Source organism: Portunus trituberculatus, chromosome 11, assembly GCF_017591435.1.
Source record: "Portunus trituberculatus isolate SZX2019 chromosome 11, ASM1759143v1, whole genome shotgun sequence".
NCBI classification, from domain to species: domain Eukaryota; kingdom Metazoa; phylum Arthropoda; class Malacostraca; order Decapoda; family Portunidae; genus Portunus; species Portunus trituberculatus.
Window position 1 is genome coordinate 342925 of NC_059265.1, and position 7694 is coordinate 350618.

At 47.5% G+C, this 7694-nt stretch overlaps 1 pseudogene; it reads left to right on the forward strand.

Moving 5' to 3' along the window:
• Window positions 1-516: 516 nt before the first annotated feature.
• On the forward strand, window positions 517-6414 carry LOC123502495 (annotated as a pseudogene).
• Window positions 6415-7694: the final 1280 nt, after the last annotated feature.

Sequence of the window (7694 nt, forward strand, 5' to 3'; positions counted from 1 at the left end):
GTAAAAAGATAAGACGGACAGTTTATTTTCAGCCATTTCTAGAAAATCAAGGCAAAACAACATATAAGCATTGAAATAGATCAAAACAATCCTGAGAAAGACAACATAGACAATTTACTTCACCCACTCTTGTAAATTATACAAGACAATAAACTTAGACATTGAAATAGAAGAAAATAACTCAACAATTATTAAAATGATAAGACAGGCAATTTATTTCACCCACTCTTGTAAATATATATATATATATATATATATATATATATATATATATATATATATATATATATATATATATATATATATATATATAAAAAAAGACATTGAAATAGATGAAAACAACCCATAGAAAGATACCTTACTTTACCCACTCTTGTTGATTAAGCAAAAAAAAAAAAAAAAAAAAATAATAATAATATAATAATAATAATAAATAAAAAAAAAAATAAAAACAATAGATTCCAGAATACATGAAAACAAGCCAAATTTATTTCAGTCATTCTTGTAAATAAACAAAAATATAACCAACAGACTCTGAAATAGATAAAAATAAAGACAACCAAACAACCTAACCCACTCCCTCCATGTGGCCCTCACAGGTGGAGCAGGCGGCCAAACTGAAGGCAGAGAAGATCAAGATGGCCCTGGAGAAGATCAAGGAGGCCAATGTGAAGAAGCTGTTCATTAAGGCGTTTACCTCGGACGGCTCCACAAAGTCCCTGCTGGTGGACGAAGATGACAGTTGTGCATGTGATGACTTCTGGCCGACAAGAACCACGTCAGAATGGATCCAAAGTGGGCCATGGTGGAGCATATTCGATCTTTACATGGGTGAGTTGCTGAAATAATCTCTCTCTCTCTCTTTCTGTTCTGTGTGTGTGTGTGTGTGTGTGTGTGTTTTATTTTATGCATTTTTTTTTTCATTGATTGTTTCTCTTCAGTACTGGGACACATTTTTACCTTAAGATTTGTTGATTAGACCATTTCATTGACGTTAGGAAGGGTCTATGGAGGTCAGAAAGATTAATGGCCACAGTCTTCACTATTCTAATCCCTCACATAGTTTCTGAAGGTGTAGAAAGTCACCAAATAGTCACCAGAATGACTATGGAAACGGGTCATGGTACTGAAGGATTAACAAGGATATTATTTGTCGAGAGAGTGTGTTTCTGTGACTGTGGTGGTAATTTAAGAGGTTAGTTGTAAAGCTCTAGTGATGGATAACAGGAATTCACCAGATATCCTTATATGAGTGAGGTGGTGGTGGTGGTGTGTGTTTGTTGGTGATGGTGTTATAGTGTGATAGTTTATTGTGGTGTGGACTGGACAGGTGGTGTTTGATGATAGTGGTGATGTGTTAGTAACAGAGTGGTGGTGGTAGTGGTGTTGTGGTGTGTGTGTGATAGTAGTTTATTGGTGGTGGTGTGGTGGTATTAATAGTAGTGGTGTTATGGTGTATGGTAGCAGTGTGCTGGTGGTGTATTGTGTTGTTGGTGATGGTATGTGGTGTACTGGTGGCGATGTGTGTTGTGGCAGAGTGCTGGTGATGATGGTGGTGATGTGCATGGTAGTAGTGTATTGGTGGTGGTGTGTGGTAGTGTTTTTGGTGTTATGGTGTGTTGTGAGGGTACCCTGTGTGCTGGTGGATGGTAGCAGTGTGTTTGTGGTGTGTGGTGTTAGTAGTATGTTGGGTGTTATGGTGTGTGGTTTGATGGCAGGATTATAATGTGTGATGTGGCTAACCTCACCTCACCTCACCTAACCGTGCCCTCCCCACAGAGCGCATCTACGAGGACGAGAGATGTTGGTGGAAAACCTGCTGCTGTGGACGAGGGACAGCAAAACAAGCTGCTTTTCTCGGAGCGACCCGACTGCACGACTCTTCCTGCGACCCGAACACTACATCCTCATTGGCTCGTCCTCGAGAAGAACTCGGACCTGGATGACGAGGGCAGGAATACTCTGGTGGAGGCAAGTGGTGGTGGTGGTGGTGGTGGGAGGATGGTGTTGGAGGCAAGTGGTGGTGGTGGTGGTGGTGGTGGTGGGAGGATGGTGTTGATGTTCTGGTTTAGACTTTGGGTTTCTTGGGTTACTTTTTGGTCTGTATGTTTGTTTTGATTGATTTTGTTTTTTCTTTTTCTTTATTTTTTTTATTTTTTTTTTTTTTGAGTGGAGTTTTGTGTTAAACTTTTTCTTTTTTTTGTTTTCATTATGGACTTTATTTATTCGCTTATTTGATTGATTTTCTTTCTTTTCTTCTAAGGTCATGTTTTGTGTTGTGTTGGGGTCTTTCAATAATGTATGAGGTCTAGATTTTTTTTTCTATTTTTCTTTATCTTCATATGTATCTATTCATTCATTCATTTTTATTTATTTATACATTAATTTTTCGGTTAGGTGAATTTAAGTTTTGTTCTTTGTGTTTTATAATGTGCTAGATATTTCAATAAGTTTGTGAGATGGTCTGTATTCTTACTTTTTAATTATTATTATTATTGCTGTTATTGTTGTTTTTGTATCTTTTTCCAGTTCTCAGTTTTTGGTCATCTTTAAAGGAATACTGGATCTTTCTTTTTCTGTCCCCAAAACTTTTTCTTTGATTTAATTTCTCCACTGAGCTTTCACAGTTTCCTCCACTCATTCCACCTTTGCTCCACCGGCAGGAATTCTTCTCCAGCACAGGGGTGGGAGTGCCGGAGGTGGAGGGGCATCTGTTCCTCAAGTCGGAGGGGAAGAAGGTATGGAAGAAGTACTACTTTGTGTTGAGGGCGTCTGGCCTGTACTACTGCCCAAGGGAAGTCCTCTCGCTGCTCCAAGGACCTCGCCTGCCTCACCACCTTGGAAGTCAATCAGGTCTGTGTGCCTTTGTGTGTGTGTGTGTGTGAGAGTAGATCTGTGTGTGTGTTTATGTACAGCAAAGTGGATGTGTGTTTAGAGAAGAGTAGTGTGTGTGTGTGTGTGTGTGTGTGTGTGTGTGTGTGTGTGTGTGTGTGTGTGTGTGTGTGTGTAATTCACTGTTTGATCTGCTGCAGTCTCTGACGAGACAGCCAGACGTTACTATGGAATGAGCTCAGAGCTCATTGTTTCCGATCTTCGGATAGGCCTGAGACCAGGCACACATCACACACCAGGACACAACTCCTCGATTTACATCCCGTACCTACTCACTGCTAGGTGAACAGCACCTACACGTGAAAGGAGACACACCCAAATATCTCCACCCAGCCGGGAATCGAACCCCGTCCTCTGGCTTGTGAAGCCAGCGCCTAACCACTGAGCTACCGGGCTGTGTGTGTGTGTGTGTGTGTGTGTGTGTGTGTGTGTGTGCGTGTGCGTGTGCTTTACTCCTCACCTTACTTCATTCAACATATCAACATGACTTAACGTCTCCTTAATTTTTTCCATTCCATTTCCTTTCACCTTCATTTTAACCTTATCTTGTATCATCGTGCAATGCTGTGTCTCCATTCCTGACTCTCCTCTGCCTACAGGTGTACTACGGCGTGGGTGGAAGAAGAAGCAAGGCGCCCACAGACTGGTGCTTTGCCATCAAACACCCACACCTCCAGGCCAAGAGCAGCAAGTATATCAAGTACCTGTGCTCTGAGGATCCCGAGACTCTTTCACAGTGGGTCATGGGCATCAGAATTGCTAAGGTGAGGCTGGGGAGAGAGAGAGAGATGAAAAGAAATACTAGGAAAATATTTCATGCCCAAAAATCTCCTAAACTAAACTTCAATAAAACATCAGGATGAGAGAGAGAGAGAGAGAGAGAGAGAGAGAGAGAGAGAGAGAGAGAGAGAGAGAGAGAGAAGGGGGGTAGTGGTGAGTGATTTGTAAGATTGAAACAGCCAAGATATAATCACAGTGAGAGGAAGAGGAAAAGATTGAAAGATGGAAGGCAGAGATTGAAATATTGGATTGCAAGAGAAGCAGGTTTGAGTTTAGAAGTAAGAGGTGACAGACAGTTGATAGACAGTTGAGATAGAGGACAGGTTGGATTATTAGAACTTAGAATAATTGTTATTAAATAGATCTGGTGTTGGTTAGTAAAGAGGACCCAGATGAGAAATGAGTGTGTGTGTGTGTTTAAATACTTAAGGTACATGTGTGTTTGTGAGTGCATTACTTATTGAGGTGTGTGTGTGTGTGTCTACAGAGTGGGCGGCTGCTGGAGAACTACCGTGCGCTGGTGGAAGACTTGGCCCAGGAGGACATCGACATGCTGGCGCCCTCGCTCCTTCAGCATTGCGTCCATGGCTGGCGGGGCGGGGGGGGCTGGGCCAGGTGGAGGGGAGGGTGGGTCACACGGCACCTCCCAGGCCACCACACCGTCATCTGAGTCCCGCTCCTAGACTCCTGCCTGGCCCCCAGCCTGGCGGACGGCGACGACGTCCCTCCTCGGCCGGCTCGTCGTCGAGGACACGCCGGTGAACACGCTGGGCCGGGCGAACGGATGGCCCTCACAGCGGCTCCTCCAGCAGCTCTAGCGGGTGTCTGAGTGAGCGCTGGGCGGGCACGCCGACAGGGGAGCAGGGGTTCGAGGCGGAGTTCCCACCACAGGGCACCATCAAGCGCAAGCCGCCTAACAACCCCAAGCTGCCCTCACCTCCACCACACGCCTGCTGGTCAAGGAGGTGGAGGGAGGAGGTGAGGCGCGAGGCTCGGCCGTCAGGCAGAGTGTGCGGCGCTCTCTTTCAGAGGAGGTGAGCACACTGAGACGCCGACTCGCAGGGCAGAACTGCCTCCACCACCTCTGTCACACCCAGGGATGATGAAGTAGACTCCTCCCTCCCCTCCACCCCTGAGCTGACGGAGTGTGCTGTTGAGACCCTCCTCCCCTCCCCGGAGCTCCTGGCCTCCACCCTTAGCCTCAACTCTCTTCCCCACCCCTGATGAGGCCTCCTCCCCCATTAACCCCAGTGACCTCATGATGGCCAGCATGACCTCCCTGCCCCCTCCCTCCCAGCCCACCAAAACCATCTAGTCCACCCAAGGCAACCTCCCGCCACCCCACCTCCCATGCCAGCCTTCCACCCCATCCCGGTGCACCACACCTCCCCATGGCCTGCCCTCCCCACCCAAGCCCAAGGGTGTGGGGTCCTGTATCAGGCTGTCAGCCCTCCCAGCGTGGCCCCCAAGCCCCAGGGACCTGGGACTCCCAGCCTATGCCTCCCACCCTTCCTGGCCGAGCTCGTGCCCACACCGCCTCTACCCATCCCCTGCTCCCACCTCACCCCTCACCCTCCTCACCCTCCTCCCCATGCTGCCACTCTCAACGGTGGCTGGCATCCTGACTCTCCTCTCCCACCACCCCCACCAACACCCCGCCCACCAGACACCCCACAAAAGGCCCCACACCCACAGCATCCCCCACATCAACCAATCTATGCCCACACCCCACCACACCTCCACAACACCCACCACCACCACCACACCAAACACCACCACCACCACACCCACCACCTCCACCCCACCAGACACCCTACCTCCTCCTCCACCCCACCAGACCCCGCCCCACCCCCACCCCACCAGCCGGTGTATGCCCAACCACAGAAGAGTCCACAGAAGAAGGTGAAGCGCATCACCTTCCTGGACGCGCAGAACATCCCCCTGCCCCAGAGTCCCCACTGGGCGGCCCCACTGCCCCGCTCAGACTCCACCCGCCTGAGCAACCCGGGCGCCTGGACAGCCCCGGCAACAAGGTGACGCCGCGGTCCTTCCTGAACAACTTGCAGCGGGTGATGCAGAAGAAGTGGCAGGTGGCGCAGAAGTGCAAGGACTTTGACAAGATGCCCCATGAGGTGCTGGGCTTCGGGACCCCATCCTGCCCTCAGAGGCGGAGCGCAATGTGGGGGCCTGGATACAGGAGCACTATGGCAGCCTGTATGAGAACCTCTCCCCCCATGGCCTGCACCCTGGGGCAGCCCAGGGGAGGACCCAGCTGGGCCACAGCCACACCTTGCAGCCCTCCCGCCCCCATAGCACAGAGGACCCCACCCGGGCAGCCCAGACCATGCCCGGGAGGAAGGCCCCACCCCCCCGCCCAAACGCTCCGATTCCACCCACCTCAGCTCCCGGCAATGACAGCCCAGCCCATAGCCCTCTTGTTAGTCCCCAGGGTACAGCACCCAGCCTCGCCCCCTTCCCTCCCCTGTCCCACCCTGCCCTGTCCTGCCCCATCCTGCCCCCACCTGCAGTCTGACTGGGGCCAGCTGCTGTTGCTGCTTCCATGGCTTGAAAAAGTCAGTCAGTCAGTCAGTCGGTTGCTTTGGTATTTCCATTTGAATATGAATTTATATTTCTTAATGTTCTTATTGATGTCCGAGAAGTTGATGGTAGCATTAAGGAGCGGCGAGTTGTGGTGACAGTGGGATGGTCCTTCCAATGGTGCTACTGTGGCTGGGGACACAGCGGCGGGTGGCGCGGTGGCGGCTGCCTTGGTGTGTGGTGGTGGGTGAGGTGCCTCACAGACACGGCCGGCCTTGGTGGTGGTGCACCGGCCTGGCAGAGAGTGGTGGTGGTGGCATTGGTGTTGGTGACAGACACACACTGGTGACAAGCTGAGATGAACCACAGGGAATAAAACATGAACCCAAACATAGAAAGCTAAACAAATCCAGAAACTTGAAATGTGGTAAACCAGTAACAGACTGCAGCATTAGAGTTAAGGCATAGATGAAACAAAACATAGACAATAAAAGCTTTACTCAGAAACATAAAGTGTGGAAGAACGGAGAAACAAACTGGAATGTATGGAAAATTAAGACATATATGAAACAAAATGTAAAGAAAAAAGACAGGAATAAAAAAAAAAATTGACATCTAAATAAAATGAAAATGTTTGTATATTATAAAAAACAACTTGGAGATTTACAATACTGGAAATAAACACGTAGAAAATTAGAATAAGTAAAAGCGAAACACGGAGAGAAAAAGAAAAGGAAGCAAAACATAACAAACTAATTAATTGGAGAGGAAAAAATGTCTTGAAATGTTAAAAAAAGTGTATATTGTAAATGGAGAATCAGTTTTTAGTATGTTTTTGTAAAGTGGCGTGTGAACCTCCCTGGTGGTGTGTGACAGACAGTAACGGGAGAGTGATTGAAAGTTTTTTACCATTTTTACTCTACCAAACTCTACCAATTATTTTCTATTGTCTAATGCGTTGGATGATGTGCATATATTACAACTACTACTACTACTACTATTATTACATCGTTATCATTGCTATTTTTTTTTTTAAGGTTCTGTTCTTTTTCTTTATCTGTCTGTCATTATTCATCATTGTTTTTGTTTTATTTCTTTTCCCTCAGCCTGTTTTTCTTTTCTAGTTATGTTTTCTTGTTTTTGGGCTTATTCATTGCATAGCTCTCTCTCTCTCTCTCTCTCGTCTTCAATTATTTCATCTTAGTCACCAACCTTACTCACTCACTCAACGACAAACAAACAAACCGACATACATCATCCGTCTGTGTTTACATCCAGGTGACCTTAACTAACCTGGCCTAACCTAACCTGACCTTCCTTCCTTCCTTCCATGTGTTGCTGTTGACTGCTTCCTAATTAGTACCTGTATCTGCTGCCTGGTCACTGGTGGTGTGTGGGGCAGGGACCACTCGCCTCACTTCACTCTGTCACTGTAAGGGTCGTTTTGTGTGTGTGTGTGTGTGTGTGTATTTGGCCTTGAGGAA